Source organism: Schistocerca gregaria, chromosome 1 (genome assembly GCF_023897955.1).
Source record: "Schistocerca gregaria isolate iqSchGreg1 chromosome 1, iqSchGreg1.2, whole genome shotgun sequence".
Taxonomy (NCBI): Eukaryota; Metazoa; Arthropoda; class Insecta; order Orthoptera; family Acrididae; genus Schistocerca; species Schistocerca gregaria.
The window spans coordinates 482,633,261-482,655,917 of NC_064920.1; positions in this window are offsets into that span (position 1 = coordinate 482,633,261).

The following is a 22,657-nucleotide window of genomic DNA, read 5'->3' on the forward strand; positions in this document are numbered from 1 at the left end:
TTTTTTTTTGTAAGTGATCAGATGGCCATATATCACTTCGTAATTTTTTTAGTTTTCTTTTTGTATTAATCGTGTGTTAATTGGGAAAATTTTAGAACATTTGAGCGAATTTATGGTATCTTAACAGATGAGAGATAGTATAACTATGCAAGTGGAAGTGAGCGTGACTGTGAGAAACTGAGTGCAGTTTCGTTGTAAGATGGACCTTTTCTTATTTCATAATATTGTAGACGTTTTAACCGCATTCTACTCCAAGGGCGCTGATAAACGCGCGCGCTCGCACACACCACTTACACACACATTATATATATATATATATATATATATATATATATATATATATATATATATATATATATATATATGCTCACACTCACACACATGCACAAAAAGGTTTCAAAAAATAAAGATGAACGTATAAAAATGAAAGTCTTAAAGAAAAAATCAGTTTTGGAAGGAAGAATATTTTTTCGAAGAAAGCGAAATTCTGAGTTTCAATGGCTGAAGAGTTTTCAGTTCTCAAGAGGGAAAGACCTTAATTTCTCCAGAGGATAAAACTAATTGGAAGACAAAGATTTTTAACCTGAAAGATATAACAATTTCCGTTTCCAGTTTTGTTTGCAAGAGTAAAGAAGTTTCGTTTCAAGAAATGACTGGTGCCGTTGCTTTCGAAATTGGTGAGCGGAAGTTTAAGCTGGAGGAGTGGATGGAGATGAAAGAAAGCTGAATGGTCAGAGCGTCTGAATACTACTCAGAAGACAAATGAGTAGGTGTCTGAGGGACAAGTGAATCCACAGCACGGATAGCAGTTGGTAACCACTTGCCCCTGCTTACTGATTAACGACGATTGATCTCTTATTCGAAGGGTGACACAGACGCATGAAGTTGATCGCGGTTGTTTGTTTACTATTGCCATTAAGTAATTACTTGACATACCACATTTTCCGTTATCTTGACACAATTATTTTCGTTGCATTCAACAGTTTCCTTTCCAGTGGGTCCTCAACCAAGGACGAAATTTTTTTTAAGTAGAAGTTTTTCCCACGCTATTTATTTGCTAACTCGTAGTAAAACAAGTTAGACGCAAATGTCAAATTGCCGAAACGAGCTCGTCGTGTAACTTGTATCACTACAAGTAACTAAACAAATAGTACAGCAAAAAAGTGTACTTAAAGTACGTCATTTTCGTTTCGTCTATCAGTCTGTCAACACATACCAAATTTTCCTAACAAAATAGACATCGTACACCGCAAATATGTTTCAGCTTAATACTTCACCTTACTTCTGCGTGTCATAGGAATCTTCCCACTCGAGGTAAACTCAGCTCATCTTACTGATAGTCACACAAAAAAACTTATTAAAATTGATATTTAGACAGATAAGAACTAGATTAATAATTTATGAAGTAACGGCTCTCCAATAACCGAGTATAGAAAAATACCAGTGTGATGTTGAAATGTATTTTATTGTCGTATTGTATGTGTTCATGAAGAAAAACTTTTTCTTAAAGCATCATGCATAAGGTTGCTGTAGATCTTGGCATTTCTGTTGCTAGACGAATAACAACCTGAAATACACGAATTCAGTAAGTAAGAACAATAACAAGAGGTCTGGGCGCTATCATGTGGTATCCCATCCAAGGTGTGGTGCCCATGTAAATCGAAGTGCTCCCAAAATTACAAAATCGTAGGTACCAGGACGCGTCAAGGAACTGATTACTTTTCCTCAAGTACTTGCGATTTAATCTCTATCACAGAAAAACTGAAGAAATTTGGATTTACAAAAAGGTTATTATTCTTCAAACTAGAGTAAAATGGTACTTGTGCTGTGCGCTTCCTCCACCACACCACACACAATGTTTTGCGGCGTACTAACGCAGAAATGGATCTGATTTTTTATAAAACATATATTACACCATGCAATAGCAAATTATGTAAACTGCACGAAACTAGCTAATCTTTGTCGATTCCTTTGTGCTCTATTTTTTGTTTCACAATTGTATCCATTCATAAATGAAAATACAAAATATTTATTGCCAACGTATGTACTTCTCCATATTTTTAGTGATCATCCTTCAGTAATGACTGGGAGTGCTGTTCACATGTAAGCCAGGTAACATTACATACTGTTGTTTCATTTGTAAATGGGACAGTAGGGGTCGTGCAGCTCTCTGTACCGAAGAGGACAGGTCCAGACGAAGTTAACTGTAGCCAGACGAGAAAAATATCTTACATGAGATACTAGTTCGAACAATAAAAGAGTTAATTCGGCCTTTACATATACAGTAAGGTCTTATGAAAAACGTCGTACAGAAAATGAACCACAAATGAAAGGGCTATAAGCACTTGAGGGAAAGGTTCCCACGATTGATTGAAACGAAAGTCAAAGAGGATATCTTCATTGGCCCAAAGGTCACATAGCTTTTCACAGACAAAAAATTTAATGAGATGTTACTTGGCTATACAAGGCTACCTGAGAAAGTTTTATAAATGTTTATTTCACTTTCTTAGAAAATAAGGGAACACGAAATTATGAGGAGCTTTTTTGTGCTATGAGAAACTTGGCAGTAACGCATCCCTGAAAATACATTTCCTTAATTCCCACCCCAAATTCGTCTCTGGATAGTGTAGAGCGTCTTCTGACGGGTAATCCTTGCGATTTCATGGTATTTTGGCAGACCACGTTGGGCTATTGGTAGGGATGATCCATAAGCTTGTAAGCGACAAGCCAAATGGAACTCAATATTAGTTTGTCCAAAACTTTTTCGAAATGTCGCGTCAAAAATTACGATGGAAAAAATGTTTATAGCACCTAGTATTATGTACTCCAGCGGTATCTGCTGTCATTTTCGTTATTCGTTATAAATTAAGAAAGTGTTTTGGGATGTTAGATAACTTCTGTAAGAAACTGGAAAAATTAAACGATAAATTCTTGAGTTTCTTTTGGTTTAGTTTGGAAATTTTGTGAGCTGATGTTTGTTAAATGTGATCAGTCCCAGTGGTCTGAACTTATTCGAGAGATTTATTACCTCCGGAAATGAAATGGAGTGATAGAATGGCATTGATGGTCGGGAGTCCTCACCGGGGTAAGCTCGACCGCCGAGTTGCAAATCTTTTCAGTTGACACCACATTGGGCGGCTTGCGTGTCGATGATAATGAAATGATGATGAGGGCAACACAACACCCAGTCCCAGAGCGGAGAAAATCACCGATCCGGGCCCACGCCATGGCAATCAGACGCTCTGTTCCTTCAGCCGAGGGGACGGAAATTATCTCTGGAATTCACAGCTAATTTCACGCTTCTTAATCTAAATGTTTATAGGGCAGAGTCCTACTTAAATAAACATAAAATATTTGATCATTCGCAATTCATTTATTTATAAAACAAAAATGTACTTCAGTTGTCAGTTATTTCTTAATTTATAGCACGATCGGTTTCGAAGCATGAAGCTTAATCTTCAGGTGCCACCAAATAATCATTTATGCTCCTGTAATTATTTGATGGCAACTGAAGACGAAGTTTTATGCTTCGAAACCGGTTGTACCATAAATTATGAAATTACTGGGAACTGAAACGGACTTTCATTCTATACCTAAATAAATATCTATGGGATGGTATAAAATAAGACACAGATTTATGAAGCTCGAGTTAAGAATTGATTTGGAGCTGTTTTTCATCATTTTATCCGTAAATAAATGTAGAGATGCTAAATCTAAGTAAGTTACAAATTTCAGTAGGAACTGTAGCACACTGGTATTATCTCCGTCTGTCATTACGAGACGAGTATCACCCTACAGCTCCATTCCTCTTTTTACTCTGTTCTTCTTAGTTTCCTTCACAAACAACAAGTAAGTGTGTCCTGACTCATAAACAGCGCGGCACGTGTAACATTTGCCTGTCGGCAAACGAAAATACGCGGCCTAAGAAACACATCGGTATTCTGCATCACAAAACAGAAATTCTCAGCGGCTACAATCTATTCTTTGTACTCGTAAGAAGCTCGCCACCCGTGCCAAATCTCCTGGGAAAGGGGTCGCACGCAGGCACTCCGCCGTAAAGTTGCGCGCAGAATTAACGGCAGATGCAAACTTGGCGGCACGTGGGTCCCGAAGTATCAGCAGAGTGACGTCAGCGCCTGGGGGCGGGATGCGTGCTGCAGATGAAAGCGTGCGGGCAGCGCCAGGGGCCGGGTGTAGGAAGGCCCGTTTATCAGAGGCGCTCTCAGCGGCCAGGCTACAATTTCCAGCCCAGTCTGCGAGCAGACGCTGTGTTCGCACTCGGTCCCTGTACTGTCGGCTTTAGTCTAATAGAGCATACGCCGAGATTCACGCTAATTTTACGCACACTTAAGAGTAAACAAATCCACGTTCAACAGCATATTAAAACTCACTGCCCTGCTGCTCCATCCTGCCTGAAATAGATCTCTCGTTTTCCACACCTCTCCACCACACTAAATATGAATTGTTAGTCCTTCATTACTACGCATCTAGTGCAAAATGTACCGTATTCTAAATTTGATCTAGGAAAACATTATAACGATTCAAAGTCAGACTGATTGCTACTCGATTTTGATTATTCACGAATATTTGTGAACTTGCTTTTCAGAGACCGATACCAGTCACAATTGTTTTTAACTTGTTTAAATTACACTGACGGAAATAATCGCAACACAAAAGAATTAATGTAGAGTTATGAAATTTCTGGAATACATTTGTCTAGGTAATATACACACATGAAAAAATGTTTTGTAACACCCCGGCTTTCAGAATTCCTGAAGATAGACGTTGACTGTGGATATTATATCACAGACACAGTCCATCTGACCGTTCAGATGTGTCATTAAACCCGCCCAAAGATGTAAGCAACTATGGATGAGCAGGGCCTATTAGACGGGGGGGGGGGGGGGGGGGGGGGAGGCCCGACAGTCGATCAGTTCCAGTCACTTAACCAGGAAGGAGGTACACGGTCCGTGTTGTCTGTGGTTCACTCATGCCTAGACGGTCAATACCGCCGTTAAATCACGCCGCATTTGTTACTTTGTGCCAGGTAGGGCTGTCAACAAAGATAGCGTCCAGGTTTCTCGGAGTGGACCAAAGAAATGTTGTTCGGACATGGAGGAGATACACAGAGACAGGAAAAGTCGATGACATGCCTCACTCTGGCCGTCCAAGGGCTACTGCTGCAGCGGATGATCGCCACCTGCGGACTACGGCTCGAAGGAACCCTTACAGCAACGCTACTATGTTGAATAATGCTTTTCGTGCCAACCACAGGATGTCGCGTGACGACTCAAACTGTGCTCAGTAGACTGCATGACGAACAACTTCACTCCCGACGTCCATGGCGAGAGCCACCTTTGCAATGGCGACACAATGCAGCGCGGCACAGATGGACCCAACAACATGGATCAGGAACGCTCAGTATTGGCATCACGTTCTCTTCACCGATGAGTGTCGCATATGCCTTCAACCAGACAATCGTCGGAGACGTGTTTGGAGTCAACCAGGTCATGCCGAACGCCTTAGACAGACTGTCCAGCGAGTGTAGCAAGGTGGAGGTTCCCAGATATTTTGGGGTGGCATTATGTGAGGTCGACGTACGCCGCTGGTGGTCATGGAAGCGACGTAACGGCTGTGCGATACGTGAATGCCATCCTCCAACCGATAGTGCAACCATATCGGTAGCGTATTGGCAAGGCATTCGTCTTCATGGACGACAATTTGCGCCCCCATCGTGCACGTCTTGTGAACGACTTCGTTCATGATAACGACATCGCTAGACTAGAGTGGCCAGCATGCCCTCCAGACATGAACCCTGTGGAACATGCCTGGGATAGATTTAAACTTATATTTAAAACTAACCTGATATTGGCGCTGCTAGCGCCACTCATATGCGACTGACTCGAAATTTGAATAGGTTCTATCTCTCAGATGTTGAAAGACACCTACCAAGTTTCATTTATGCCGGACAACTCCTTTTTGATGTCGTGGTTTTTTCCCGTCAGTGTATTAGTGTTGCAACATGTTTCGCGGTATACCCCCATCATAAAGCAAAAGTGGTAAAACAAAGACGTTTACCACAAACACACATAAAACCACTTGACGTAAATCATTTGAATGAATCAACCACTGGAAAAACGCGAAGCTCGGAAGTGGAATAAGACAGGGGTGCTCTCTGTAACCCTATTTGTTTAATATATTCATCTAAGAGGCAATAACAGCAACGACAGGAACAACTCTGGACTTAAAATTAATGCTGTTCATATTCACTGCTTCAAGTTTGCAGAAAACACTGCGATAGTCGCACACTCGAAGAAAGAGCTATATAAAATGCTTAAGGCCTTAAATGAAGGCAGAACAAAACTAACACTAGGAATATGTACCAAGAAGACAAAAGAAGTGGTTATAGACAAGGAAGGAGATGGAGGTGAGACTGGCATAAAAAGAGCTGTAAGCAGCCCAAGGAGGTAACTGAATTTCACTATCTCGGTAGCTTTATGGAGGAAAACGAGCGATGGTGTCGACTGCTGTGTAGCCGGCGTACAGATAACTTGTGCGAAACATTCATGTGTACTGCCCTAGTGTTTTGGATGCCCACCAGGCCGAATTAAAGGAAGACATCGAATCAGTTCAGAGGTATGGCTCTAAATATGTTACCAGTAGCTTTGGTCAGAATGCGAGTACTGCAGAAATACTCCGTGAACTCCGAAGTTGGGAACGTTTTTTCGCGAAACATTATTTGAAAGTTTAGAGGAGCAAGATTTGGGATTGGCTGTAGAATGATACTACCGCCAGCAACATAGATCTCGCGTAAGGACCGCGTAAGCGAGCTAAGAAAACTCGGGGCTCTTATTGAAGCAAACAGACAATCGTTTTACCTTGCTCCATTTGCAAGTGGAACAAGAAATGAGAGAATGACTAGTGGTGGTACGAGGTACCCTCCGCCGTGCACCGCGCGGAAACTTGTGGAGTATGGATGTAGATACGGATGCAGATGTAGAAGCAGTGCCAGCTTCGGCGGCGCGCTGCACAGTCAGCGCCACGTGCTAGGCGGGCGGCGCGCAAATCAGCGACACGTGGTGAGCGCGACCTTCCGAATGCCGGCCGCGCCAGTGTCTGCGCCCGCAGCCAATCGCAGGCATCTGCCGCGCCGCGTAACCGAGCTCTCCCCCTGGTGCGTAGTCAACATGTCGCCAGACAACTCGGGCTCCGCTGAATTCAAGCCAGTATTCTATTTCGAGACGGGACATAATGCCCCGTAAAACGGCGGATCCACCAAATCTACACGATTATCCCTCTTCGTAAATGAGATTTTCACTCTGCAGCGGAGTGTGCGCTGATACGAATCTTCCTGGAAGTTTAAAACTGTGTGCCGGACCCAGACTCGAACTCGGGACCTTTGCCTTTCGCACTTGCCCGCGAAAGGCAAAGGTCTCGAGTTCGAGTCTCGGCCCGGCACACAGTTTTAATCTGCCAGGAAGTTTCATCCCTCTTCGTGTTTTGCATCTACTTTGCTAAGATGCACACCTGCTATTTTCCTGATTTTTGAACGAGGGTTAGTCGATTGACTATTGGGTGGTCAAAATTAAAGGGCAGCTACTCACAGAGATCCGGTGTCGGCTGCAATTACCGAATGGCAGCGAAACCTGACACATATGCTGATTCGTTAATGCCGAACTGATTTACTCTGGAAAAGAAATTATTTCCAGTTGAGGCCACCAAGTGCTTATCTGGCGCTGCACGCTCTTTATATGACGATACGACGTCCTCGCTGTCATTGGTCACGCCGTGAAGTGAGTGAACACTATAGCTATCGAAAAGAGAGACCGTGCGCTGTTAGTGACACTATTCCATATGAACACTAGCAGTTACAGTGCTGCTCTTTGAGAGAGTATCGCCGACTAAAAAGTCTGCGGTGAGTCCAGATATCATTAAATTGTCTATAGAAGATAATGAAATTCGGAAGCAGAATGAAATTAGTGGTACCTGGAAGAGGAAGACGTCCTGTGACGATGTAAGTTATTGACGATGCTGCTGTTACTGTAACTGACCATGCAGCCCTTGTCCCAGGTAGTGCTAGTGCTCGTGCAGTGAAACGAGAATTGTCCATTTGTTGGACAACAGTACGGAAAGTTTTGTGGTCTGCCTTACACTGGTACCCGTACAAGAGCCAGACGGTGCAGCAACTGAAACCTCTTCGCTTTCTGCTGTGGATCGAAGTTGATAAAATAAGGCCAGGCAGTATATTATAGAGTGACGAGGCACGTTTTACACTACAGTGTGCAGTGAATAAATAGAAATGTCAAATTTGGCGCACTATTAAACGGCGTGTTGCGCACGAAGAGCCATTGCACTCGCTGTATCTGACTGTGTGTATTCACAAGCGCCTTCATTCTCGCTCGGTTCTTCTTTGAAGAAAATACATCCAGCAGGCCAGTCAAGTGTACCGTGACGTATGCACATTATCGAGACCTCCTTGCACAGCATGTGACTCCTGATGTGGAAAAGCGCAGTTGCATGGAAACCACCGTGCGCCCTGGAACAACACTTCAAGTCGCTAGCCCAGTGGAAGATCTGCTTAATGCAACCTTCCACGTACGTGTTATCTCCAGAGATTTTCCAATCCGGGGCCTGCACGATCACTTGGTCTGAATCCGTGTGACGTTTGGCTATGAGGACATATGGAAGAACGCTTTTGCCAGGGAAACGTTTGGTCTCTACCTGATCAGAAGGCCGGTACACACGAATACGTGTTGATCACGCCATGTCACGGATGCAGCAATCCGTCAACGTCTGCGATGCTCATAATGAATAAACTGCGTAAGCGGCGGTGAATAATAATATCAACATTACGCCTTTCTTACTTGTTTGGCCTTTTCTGCCCACGTCCCGTTCCTAATCCATTACATATGGATACGTCTTCCTGCATCCACAACGCTATATTTGCATCTGGTGGACAAATCTGTAATTAACTTTTTCTGTCGTAAATTGGTTCCGCATTAACACGTTAGAATACCTACGAAGTTTCGCGGCCGTACGATAATTGCAGCCTACACTGGTACCTGCTCTTTGATTATAACCACCAGATACCTCATAGGAAAAATAAAGCTGGAAACATGAACCTTAGTGATGATACTTATTTATCTACATGCTGTGCTCTCAATAAGAGAGATTGGAAACTTCAAGGCAGATTAAAATTGTGTGCTGGAGCGGAACTGCAAACTTTGGTCTTTACCTTTCGCTTGTAAATGCCTTACCGACTGAGCCATCCAAGCACGAATCTCGAGCGCCCTCACAGCTTTAGTTTTCCTAGTACCTCATCTCCTACCTTCCAAATCTCACCGAAGTTCTCTTGCATACCTTGTGGGACTAGCACTCCAGTTCGGTAGCCCTACAGAAATTAAGTTATCATAACATAGAAGGGGCACAGTCCCAAATGCCATCAGATAGCACCAGTTTATCGCTGACAGGGGGATACAGTCGTCAAATGTGATAAAGGAAGAGCTGTATTTAAATTAAGGCTCGAAGATTTGGGAGATACACTGAGAAGCCAAGGTACACCTGCCTAATATCGTGTAGGGCCCCCTGCCAACACGAAGTGCGGCAACACGACGTGGCATGGACTGGACTAACGTCTGAAGTAGTGCTGGAGGGAATTGCCACCATTGATCCAGCAAGTATGTCCACAAATATGTGAGAGTACAACGGGGTGGAGATCTCTTCTGAACAGCACGTTGCAAGGTATCCCAGATATACTCAATAATGTTCATGTCTGGGGAGTTTGGCGTCGAGCAGAAGTGTTTAAACTCAGAAGAGTGTTCCTGAAGCCACTCTGTAGCAATTCGGGACATGTGACGCATTGTCCTGCTGGAATGCGCAATGGACATGAATGGATGCAGGTGATCCGACGGAATGCTTATGTACGTGTCACATGTCAGAGTCGAATTTAGACGTATCAGGGGGTCCCATATCACTCCAACTGCACACGAGCCACACCATACAGAGCCTCCACCATCTTGAAAAGCCACTGCTGACATTCTGGGTCCATAGATTCTTGAGGATGTCTCCATACCCGTACACATCCACCTCCGCTTGATACGATTTGAAACGAGACTAGTGCGATGAGGGACATGTTTCCAAACATCAACAGTCCAATGTCGGTGATGACGGGCCCAGGTGCGAAGTAAAGCTTTGTGTCGTGGAGTCATCAAGGGTACACATGTGGGCCATATGGATGATGTTTCGTTGAATGGTTCGTACACTGACACTTGGTGATGGCCCAGCGTTGAAATCTGCAGAAGTTTACTGAAGGGTTGCACTCCTGTCACGTTGAATGATTCTCTTCAGTCATCGTTGGTCTCGAACTTGCAGGATATTTTCCCGGCCGCAGCGATGTAGGAGATTTGGTGTTTTATTAGATTCCTGATGTTCACAGTACATTCGTGAAATGGTCTTACGGAAAAATCCCCCACTTCATCACTACCTCAGAGATCGTGTGTCCCATTGCTCGTGCGCTGACTATATCACCAAATTAAAATTTACTTAATGCTAGATAATCTGCCCTTTTAGCAAGAGTAACCGATCTACCAACTGCGCAAGACACTTGTCTTATATAGGCGTTGCCGACCGCAGCGCCGTCTTCTGTCTGTTTACATATCTCTATATTTGAATACGCTTGCCTGCACCAATTTCTTTGGCGCTTCAGTGTAATTACGGGGGATTAAGGAGAACCCGAAAGTCTGACGGCCAAGGAAGTAACGTGGACTTTATGTTTACATTATTTCACACTTTCCAATCTATTTGTTTCTACGGAGAAATGAGATACCGGTAAGTACTTTCTATACGAACTGAATAAACATTAAAGCAACAGTTGGTTCAAAATTTTCCTTTCTCTGCGTTTCAGGGGCATACCCACTGCGTCTCCCCACATTATAATGTTATGTATACAATATTCATGCTTCATGATTACCATCCCCTGTTTTTACTGCCTGTTACTTACTGCTTCTCTCTGAACACTGTTTAAAGCATGAATGCGAAATAGTGGCTTTCTGGATCTCATTCCTAGTTGCACAGCTTTGATTGAACATAAAAAATTAATACTTTACCCGTAATTGACTTAAATTTCTAAACCTGGTGCTGAAATATTTTCACAACCAGTGTTTATTTCTCTCTAAAAATTATTAAGCACGACTGTCTTCGGATTAGGTGTCCATCTTCAACTGCTCTTAGTAAATTTTATATTCGTAAATAACAGTACAGGAAAACGTTAGACATTTGCATGGTACAGGTTGTAATATTAGTTAAAGTATGTGAATTTTCGTTGTATTATTTCCCTCTGTAGTAGTATGTCATAGGTTCAACTGCGAACGGTAAAAGGAGTCACATTATTAATCCTAAAGACAGTTAAACATAAACAGCTAAGCAAAGTCCAGGATGAAAATAACGATGTATAATCATCTCAGACTTTCATGAAGTCAGATGAAATTTTTCTGTTACTGAAAGGTAATGGTGAGAAAGAATGAATCACACTCATTTAATACTTCTCTGTCACGTCAATTTTGTTTACTAGTGTCTCACAGCGTTCGTTAACATGGTTTTAAGAATTTCAAACACCTTACTCTGGTCTGCCTTTACTATTACAAACAGCAAATTGCTATCATCTGGAACTTTTGGTCGTGTCAAGCACGCATCATAACTTAAGCCATAAGCTTTGAGAGAGGAAACAGCTGCGTAATTACGCATCATTTAACAACACTGTAACTACAGTAGTATTTTCGTGCGAGCGCATGGTGTGAGATAAGCTCTTTCAAGTTTTAGCAGTTCTTGTGAAAAGTGATCGCGTTCGGACCTAAGTCAAAAAATAAACCACAACGAATAATGAGAAACGTGTTTTCTACAGGAGTGAAATGACGACAAGACTCAGTAGTCATCTACTGGGTACAGCTGCTATGTCACCATCCATCAGCAAGGCACTGGCATTATTTTTCATATTAAAAGCAACAGTAATAAACTTAAATCAACCAACCACATTATTTTGGCTATGTTACTCATCGGTAGAACTTCGACTTCCTTCATTACAAACGATACACTATCGATTTCAGTAGTTTTTATATATAGTATCTGTTCTTTCGGACATCGGTGACCATGGTGCTCGATAGAATGAAATTACAATGAAATGAGTACCCCTAGTTGCATACAGGTGTTGATATAAGTCGACGGGAACAGTTGAAAATGTGTGCCCCGACCGGGACTCGAAACCGGGATTTCCTGTTTACATGGCAGACGCTCTATCCATCTGAGCCACCAAGAACACAGAGGATAGTGCGACTGCAGGGACTTATCTTTGGCACGCCTCCCGTGAGACCCACATTCTCAACTTATTGTCCCGCACTACATTCGTAGTGCCCCTGCCCATTATGTTCGAAAGAACAGATACCATCATCATATGTGTAGTTAAGGATCACCGGCCATTTGACCATTTTCTTCTGTGCGGAAGCACAAAAAGGGCCGGAACTCTTACGGGAATCGGCAAAAAGCCGTGAGGAATGAGCATAATGGGCAGGAGCAGTATGAACATAGTGCGGGACAATAAGTTGTAAGAACTGCAAGAAAGCGTGAAATCATCCGACAGTCAGGTTAGGGCACTGGCTGATTGTGCTAAAGCGTGAAAAGTTTAACGTTAAAGCGTTTCGTATTAAAGGACTTTCAGTTTTACAGGGAAACTTTCAGTTTGTAAGAAAACTCTGATATTACGAGTAACATGTGTAATGTCAGTATATTAATGATAATTTCACTTATAAATATCGTTGTCTTCAATTATTGCGGCAAACCTGTTAATATCACCATGAATTTTGTTTAACGATTTTTTGACGAACACTGTTCTGAAATTTTCTTAGAACTTCCAAATCAAAGGTTTGATTCACAGTCTGACCTGGGGTAATAATCTCTGAATGAGTATGGCATCAAAAAAGAAAATCAGCATTATTTTCATGTTTGATTTGTGTTGGCGACATTTTTTGGACGGATGACGATCACGTCTTCCATTGGCTTGATGGGTTGCTTCGTTTCTGGATCGTAGCCATAGCACCATGACTCACGACCAGAAAATCTGGATCAGTTCCAAGCTGTTGTTTCAAAACACAACAGGTTTCAACTCGACGTTCCGGTCAGAACTCGAGGAACAAACTTGGTAGCAACCCTTTACGTTCCCAAATCTTCCGTTAAAATTCGCTGAACCGAGCAAGATAACGGACTGATCTCCGACAGTTAATCAATTGTCTGTCGACGGTCTGTGAGAAAAAGCTCTCCATTTTTTAAAAAATATTTTGGTCGATTCGGGTAGTTAATGGACTTCCGGAACGAGATTTGTCGTAAATCGGCATGTCACCATTTTTAAATCGAGCAAAGCACCCGTGCGCCCATAGCGTCATCTCGGTAAACTGATTTCAACATTAAAATAGTTTCAGCAGCATTTTTACCGAATAGAAAACAAAAGCCGGCCGGTGTGACCGAGCTGTTCAAGGCGCTACAGTCTGGAACCACGCGACCGCTACGGTCGTAGGTTCGAATCCTGCCTCGGGAATGGATGTCTGTGATGTCTTTAGGTTAGTTAGGTTTAAGTAGTTCTAAGTTCTAGGGAACTGATGACCTCATATATTAAGTCCCATAGTGCTCAGAGCCATTTGAACCACTATATTTATTTATTTACTTGAGAAAACAAAATTTCACAGCTGCACATTGTTCACTTAAACTTGACATCATATAAACGAAACAAGAGCAAAACAGCGCTAGGAAAAACGATCACTGCAGATGAACAGAACATGCCAGGTCGACAACACAAGTGGTATTGAAGTGGCAATGAAGTGCGTTATATACACCTAGCGGCAGAAATGCGTACTACACAAGCTCCACCCATGGCAATGTTAATCTTTTTTTGTACCCCCACGTACAAATATTCATGTTGTTAATAGCAAAGTATCACGGAGACTACAGGAAAAAAAACTGTCTCAGTCTTTGTTGATCTATTCTTTTAGTTTGTCGGCACGCAAGTTGTTAAGCGGTATTGTTGTACCGTAAGACACAGCGACCCATACTTCCGAGTAAACTCCCTACTAGAGTTGTCTAACTGAATAGTTGCAGCGGAAGCAGCCTTGCTACACCAATACTTCAGAGTTCACTGTAGCTATGTTCCAGTCCCTACCATCGCCACTTGTGCGGTGGCGCCACTGCTCGAGGCAACCTCGAAGCAGCTGTACCCCCGTCACGCTCGGGAGCCAACTTGGCGATATCCGCATGCCGACGCCTGCGTCGCGGCCCTGCGGTTCCGGTGTCGTTGACACGGAGCGAGCGAGGCCGGGTATGCTCTGGCCTGGAGGGCAACCCGGGGCTAATCCTGGAGCGAGGCCGAGTAGAGTGGAGAGCAGAGGAGCGGCTTCCGCCACACTGCTGGCGATGACGCCACCACCTCGACCACGCCAGCTACCGGCCAACACAGGCGACTGCCCGCCCAGGGGAACAGCCGGATTTACAGACGGCAACACCCTAGACCAGAGGGAGACCTTCTACTCCTTACTGTACCTGTATTTTGGTTTGTACTATGCTCCTGTACACTGTCTAATCAAGACATCCCTCCGTAATGTGGGATTGACCTCTAGATGTAACAAAAGGCGGACCCTCTCGTATGGAAGGAAGCCGGACATACAGGGGTGGACGAAAATATGGAAACACCAAGAACACAACACGTTAGCGTGGCTATATGAAGTACAATATCGTTGGCATTCAAAACACCTTCTAGTCGACTTGGAATGGTTTTCAAGCGACTCTTATGTCTTTTTGCGTGCAAGTTAATTGAAAGATCATGTAACGATAATGGAGGTGGGTAGCTTTCATGGAACTTTCCGTTCAAATCAGATCGAAAAGGCTCAATAATATTGAGATCTGGTGACTGTGGTGGCCAGGAAAGATGCAAGAATTCATTTCCGCGCTCACGAAACAGTTCCTGCGAGCAGTGTGAATGGGGACCTTGCCGTCTTGGACCACGTCACCACTGGGATACAAACTTCGTACCATGTGATGGATCTGATCTGTCAAAATGGCCACTTAGTTCAGTAAAGTGGCCTTGCACAGTAACCACGTCGCCTCTGTAATATCACGGTACGGCTTCCTAAATCATCACCGAACCATCGCCATATTGCACTGTTGTGGCGTAAACTCGGCCAAAAGTTGAAACCAATGTGAAACAAGAATTATCCGTCCAAATGACATTCTTCCACTGCTCCACAGTCTAGGTTTTATGGCTTCGGTACTACGTTTTCCTGTTGCGGACATTTGCATCGTTGATGAGCGGTTCTGAAAGAGTTCGTACTTCGGTTTTATATCGCGTAAATTATGACGACGTCAAAACTGTGAGAATTCGTTGCTAACGTAATTCATTAATTAGTTCCACGCCACTTCTGAAATTTTCAGAGGTACATTTCTCGAATGCTATTTTTTTTCAACTACAATCTCTTCGAAATTAAGATAACATAGTGTACTATGAATCAATGCAAAAAATTATTATATTAAAATTTTACGCATTTCATTGTAACTAACAATTTGTTATTATATTAATAACCTATTATATATTTCATTATAATTATTACCTTACGCATCTGTGGCACATTAAAAGTGAAGATGACGGCAAATTACATTATTTTTATTGAAGATAATTGTCATATATTGTTCCGTATCAGTTGCACATTTTAAATCATATTACATGTTTCGATCACTCTGGATCATCTTCGGATCTAAAACAAAATAAAACTAAAGATTTACCATCTAATATTTTATAAGAAGTAGAAAAGATAAGAAGTATACATACACATAGAGTTTACCTAAATAGTTGCATCAGCAACCTGTCTTGTCTACTCAGAACCAACTATTTACGAAATTTCTAAGTTTATGTACAATTCTTGTCTTTCTACTTATTGTATAATATTAGACGGTACATATCTAGTTTTATTTTGTTTTAGATCTGAAGATGATCCAGACTGATCGAAAGATGTATTCTAATTAAAGATGTGTAACTGAGACGGAACAATAAAAGAGAATTATCTTAATTATCTACATAGTTACTCAATCTCTCAAGACGATTGTGTACACTATATTTATATTATTTGATTGGGGGGAAGGAGGGTGACATTAAGAGAGTGTGGCCCCCTCCCCCAAGAACCGAACGCTGGGTCTGCGCCAGAACAAATTGTATGCAGTTTCTTTCACAGACGCGTTGCACTTTTCCAGAAGCCTCCCTATAAATGTGTGTTAGTGTATTATTCTAAACCATTAGACTTACGTAGGTGCTAAAACTGCTACTAGACAATGCCACAGAGAGCTATGGAAGTTACAAACGAAAATGTTCGAGTTGTAGGTTGTCTTATTCATACTTCATCATATTTTTTCGGTTATTATTTCCGGTAAGTTTTATGTTTTCTATTTGCATTTCTGGCTACTGCGGAACGCATAACCTTACTGTTTATTTGCTACTGAAGAAAATAAAATTATATCGTCTAGTTAAAATTGAAAGAGAGAAAATAAAGAAACAATAGAAAAGTTAGAACAATACCAGTTGTTTGATCTACTGACAGTTTATGATGTTACACAAATAGACAAGAGATAGAGAGAGAGAGAAAGAGAGAGAGAAAAAGAGAGAGAGAGAGAGAGAGAGAGAGAGAGAGAAATACTGAAAAAACCATCATTGGAAAGCCCTCTTTGAGTAAAGCTATCGCTCTATCGGTGTTGGTAATCCCTCACTCTCCCCTGGCTTGAGAATTGGCTCACCCACCTGCTTACGTAACTTGAGTCTTGACACAGGAACCCATCCATAATGTAGAACGACTTCTTGTCATGCACGAGGCATCGTCGGGTGCGAAAGGTCATGCTAGCTGAAATAAAAATATTTTAAGAGCATGACATTACCTAACGCAGGACATCTGTGAATCGTTACCTTACGCTTGCAAACGAGCTAACAAAACTGCACCGAAGTCAGAGTCACATGTATTCATTGTTTTCGACAAGACTGCTTTCAGTAGAAGTAGAAATTTTTGATGAATATTTTTAATATACATGACAGTGAATGAAATATCAAAATGTAGTTACGCGGCAAGTAAAAACAAATAATAAGCTGTAATACAGTTAACTGATTTTTCCTCATTACTAGAAAGCGAATACCGACAAAGAGACCAAACTTCAAGTTTTCAGCAGATTCCCTAAAGACTTTACTGTATGTGCTACCAGCCACTCCCTTTGATGCTGTTTGTAAAGTTAATTAACAGCATGATTAGCTGAGAACATAGCGACAAGAGAGGCTGTGCACTGGAATTAGATTGCCTGTTGAGGATGCTATAATGGACATTGGCAAATGCCCCATTAATTTACGTCAAAGTGCTTGTTACTCTGGAGTTAAGAAAATCTATAGCCAAAACAACTGAGATGTTAAAACTTGACACCAGAACGGGGATCGAACGTGGACCTTTGCATTTCACGAGAAATTACCTACTGAAAATACAGTCCTGTGACAGGATAGCTCAGTTCATACAAGCATCGGCTGCTACATGCAAGAATCCTGATTCGTTCCCCAAATCAGATCCAAATTTTAAACTATCGGAAAGTTTGACGTTACATTACGGATATGAGAGCATTTCATTGTGTTTCGTGTAGCGGCAAACAGATCGATGTTATATTTTTGTTAGCTGTTTGCGTAGCTATTGTTTGCACAGAACAGTAGCCTATGACATTCCCTTCATTCAGACAATATTGTACCGAAAATAACTGTCGTAGCGGCCCCTTATTAGCTAGAGGGCCCGCACAACAGACAAGCGAGGTGGGCTGCCGATCTCCCTTCGAGCGATCATATCAAAACATCGCCAGTGGATTAAAAGTCGTCAGACTTTCCGCAAAAACACGGCACTACTGCGCGAAAAGCGATGTGACTTATATCCTCCAATTGTAACTACTGCGATTACGTGTGGCACTTCGCCTAATCGGCATTATAAGCACGCCAGCAGAGTTAGACTGGCAGTGTGTACCTACAGCTAGTACAGTTCCGGCCAATACCTACACCGGCTCTAGCCTAGTAGACACTCGCCGGAGCGGACACCTGGCTGAAAATGAGTTACATGTTCGTGGCGCCCTCCATCGGTAATGCTGGAATTCAGTACGGTGCTAGCCCACCCTTAGCCTTGATGACAGCTTCTACTCTCGTAAGCATATGTTCAATCAGGTGCGGTAAGGTTTCTCCGGGAAGGACGGCCTTTCTTTACAGAGTGTTGCACTAAGAAGAGGTATCGATGTCGGTCGGTGAGGCCTGGCACGAAGTCGACTTTCCAAAACATCCCAAAGGCATTCTATAGGACTCAGGTCAGTACTCTGTGCGGGCCAGTACATTACAGAGATGTTATTGTCGTGTAACCACTCCGCCACAGGCCGAGCATTCTGAATAGGTGCCGATCGTGTTGAAAGACGCAATCGCCATCCCCGAATTTCTCTTCGACAATGGGAAGCAAGAAGGTGCTTAAAACATCTATGAAGGCATGTGCTGTGATAGTGCCACACAAAATAACAAGGAGTGCAACCTTCCCCCCCGCCCCCCCTCCATGAAAAATACGACGACACCATAACACCACAGTCTCCGAATTTTACTGTTTGCACTACACACGCTGTCAGACGACGTTCACCAGTCATTTGCCACACACACACCCTGCCATCGGATCGTCACATTGTGTACCATGACTTGTCACTCAACACAACGTTTTTCCACTGTTCAATCGTCCAATGTTTACGCTCCTTACAGCAAGCGAGGCGTCATTTGGCATTTACTGGCGTGATGTGTGCCTTATGAACAGCCGCTAGACCATGAAACCCCAGTTTTATCATCTCCCGCCTAACTATCATAGTACTTGGAGTGGATTCTGATGGAGTTTGGAATTCCTGTGTGATAGTATGGATAGATGTCTCCCTTTTACACATTACGACAGTCTCCAACTGTCGGCGGTCTCTGTCAGTGAACAGACGCGTTCGGCCTGTACGCTTTTGTGGTGCAGGTGTCCCTTCACGTTTCCTCTTCACTTCACATCAGAAAAAGTGGACCCAGGGATGTTTAGGAGTGTGGAAATCTCACGTACAGCTGTATGACACAAGGTACACGCAATCACTAGAAGTCCGTGAGTTCAGCGTAGCGCTCCATTGTGCTCTTATAGGTGCTCCTACTCTCAATTACTGGGTGAATACAGTCTGAATATTTGCGCCCAGTATGTTACTGCTTGAACACATATACATCTTTAACGTAAGATTATAACTATTAACGTGTAGATTGTGACAACATTTTAAAGCTTTATATTCGGTGATTAACTACATGAAATACTGAAAATCAAATTTTTGTTACCCATAGATGCCGTTAGATAGGCGACCTGCGACAGTGATTGGGTGCCTTCAACCGCATTAGACAGCTCCATTATTATAAGTACACACTATTCGACCATTACATGACCGAATGTATCAGGATTGTAGTGAATAGTGACTGATGTGTAAAACAGTGCATGCCGAGTTGACAGTCCAGTTTGATGTGACACCTAAACATTGAGTTTTAGTTAAAAAACCATTCATAATTCTGGAGTTCCTCAGTGGTTAACGAAGAAAAGTAAGAAACAGACTGGAATGGAAGGTATAATTTTAACTGCAAATGAAAGCGAAACTGAAACTAATTCTGAGGACTGTTACAAGATAATAAAATAGCTTTACGGAGACTTAATGGTCGACTGGTAGCTTGCGTTGAGAAAAAATGGAGGTGGAACATGGCTGTCCACACATGAATAGCATAAAGCGTGAGAAACTGTATAGGATCCCATTATGCAGTAGTCTATCTCAAGTGGCTGATGATGAAGATTTTGTTGATGTTGCTGGCGATGATAACTTTAAGAAGTATTAGTTTAGAAGTCAAAGGTAGAGTTGCGTACAATAAAGAGGGAGGGATGGAGACGTGCATCATTCAGTGCTGCGTTCCGCTTTCTTGAATCGGCTGTTACTTAAAGGGAAAAATGAGGTGATGGCTTCTACATTATGCTCGCTATTCCATAGCCCAATTTTCCTACGATAGTAATCACGCACCTTTATAACGATACCGTCGTCAGCAATACCTCTTAACTCAGACCTTCATTCCTCCATGTTCCTTCATCAGCGTAAAAAGCGTACGACCTTCATGCCAGGCAATTAAGCATTTTATGGTCCGCTAAGGAAGCTCCTTGCTGCCGTTAATGAAGCTACGAACCAGGTTAAACAAAGGTGAAAAAGCGTCATTACCTTAACTCTGAAATGTAGAAGCTAAGTCGTAAATGTAGTTCTAGTGCAAACAGGACCTTAACGAAAACAAAGGACTAGCGGCTTTATGGGCTGAACTGGCATTTATCTTGGGAGTCAAAGGAGAGGAAGTTTCGAACGTTCGAATCTGACGCACCGTAGACGATGTGAACTTCGAGAATAAAGCACTAGCTCAGCTTCCATTGACTAAGTTAATAACATTACGAGGAATACATTCTTAGCGCCATTATTTGCCCACCGAGGAAAGCCGAGGTAGTGGCGAACAGTTATTAACCACCAGGCTTTCAGTCATTATCCTGCGTTAACCAATTCCAGCTCCGTAATGGATTTAGGGCATGTCATACCGTTGGTGACGATCTCTCCACCGGATAATAATGTCATGCTCGGCGTTCGCCGTAGTACTTTTCGAGAAGTGAGGCCTTACCTGGCCTCATGTGGAGTGTCAAAAGTGACGTACGGAGGAGGTGGTCTTAAGGCAGTGGATGACCGCTTACAGTAGAGAAACAGTTTAGAGACGATGATTGTATCAGCATTTAACGCACTCAGTCTTTAAACGTCACATGACTCCGGTCACTACTGTGAAATTATCGATTCTCATATCTTTTACAAATGGTAAAGAGATCGCCCAGGGATGTATGGGATTCCTTCCCACACACGGTTGCGCACCAAATGGTGACACGGTGGCGCAAAAGGCGGGAGAACATCTGCTAGTGCATAAGTGCGATACTTCGTCTGCGTGGTTCCCGACGTTAAAAGTGCCACACAGACAGCTATTGATCAAATGCCACAACGAGCGTACTAGAGACTGCGTGATTATACGTCTCGAATCAGGTTTGAAGCAACGTTGTTGCCAGAAGGAGAGATTGCGTAATCGTTGCTTGAGAGTGGACCAGATTCGAAACTGTCGGGACATGTAGAAAAAGAAGCAGTGTGGCTACGGTGGACTTACAGTCACATAGTTTTCGCAGTGGACTTCTAGCACCTCACAATAGGTACAAATCGACTGCTGTTAAGCTTTTGACGACACAAATTCTACAGGGGCGAGCGAAAAGAGATATGTAGCAGCTGAGAGGCAGTGTTCTTGTAGTATTCCTAGGTTTATAGCCATCATATTCAGTTACAAGAAGCGCTTCTCAGAGCAGCTAAGAAGTAAGCAGTGGAAAGATGACGTAATGTGTTGTGAGGTACCGATGACAGATGGTTTGTTCAGCACGGGTATCGTGAGGAAGACCACCTAAATTGTGATACTCCTCCGCGAATGGCTGCTGCATTCGGAAGTAGCTCGCCAAAATGATAAATTTATGTTATTAAGATTAGAAAAACTAAACAGTAAATTTAACTGCATTTCGTATAAAAGCATCTCTCAATGGCAGGCTATCATTCTATTATTTAATTATCAGTAAAATAACAAACAACTACTAAACGAAAAGGTAGTCGAAGCGCTTCGGTAATCTTCGAATCAGGTCTAACTTTGATGGCTGGCGAAGTGGTTCGGCTGCTAGATCAGAGCTGGACCGGCAGTCCCACCGGAGAGACGTGTTGTCTGCCGCGGTCGCTATCAGTTAAGATTTAATTAGTAACATCTTGTTTGTAAATGTAAGGGCTGGACCGGCAGACTGGAAAGACAGACGTGTTGTCTGCCACGGTCGATACTGTTTAATAACTTAATTAGCAACCTCTGGTTTTTGGGACATTTAAGTGAGAACTATTATGACAGTAATTACACGCATGTAATTATCTTGTTTATTTTTTTGTGAAAGGGTGAAAAAGGATAATTATTTGTGATTGATGAAGTGGACTGTAATTGTGCAGTTTCTCGTGTTCTGCTAATAAGAGGCGAGTGGCATCCTGCTTAAACAAACGAATTCAAAATTTCATTTTTTATACAATACCAGTTCCTCGCTAGCAGTTTATCACAACCTCAAGAAAACGATCTCATGATCTACTTGCTGTCTTCTGCGTAGGGGACAACAAGTATAGAAGGTTGGTGAACGTTATTCGGAACTTATGCATTCCACTGAGGTCGGTGCGGTGGAAACAACTAGGCATCTCGTGTGTACTGCAGTCTTAACACAAATGAGATCAGGAACACGTCATCTGTGGTAACACGGAGGAGGTATGAAGAGAACAGATTTTGCAGGGAAGGGATTTATCGTTCACATGAATATCGCTCTTCTATTTCTCTCTCTCTCACTTGCCGCAGTCTGTGGACAGCAATATTCCTCAAACGGACTGACATGCCCAAAATACAGATCCGTAACCAGGGGAACACCTTTGGGATAAATTAAAAAGTCCACTTCGCTCCAGA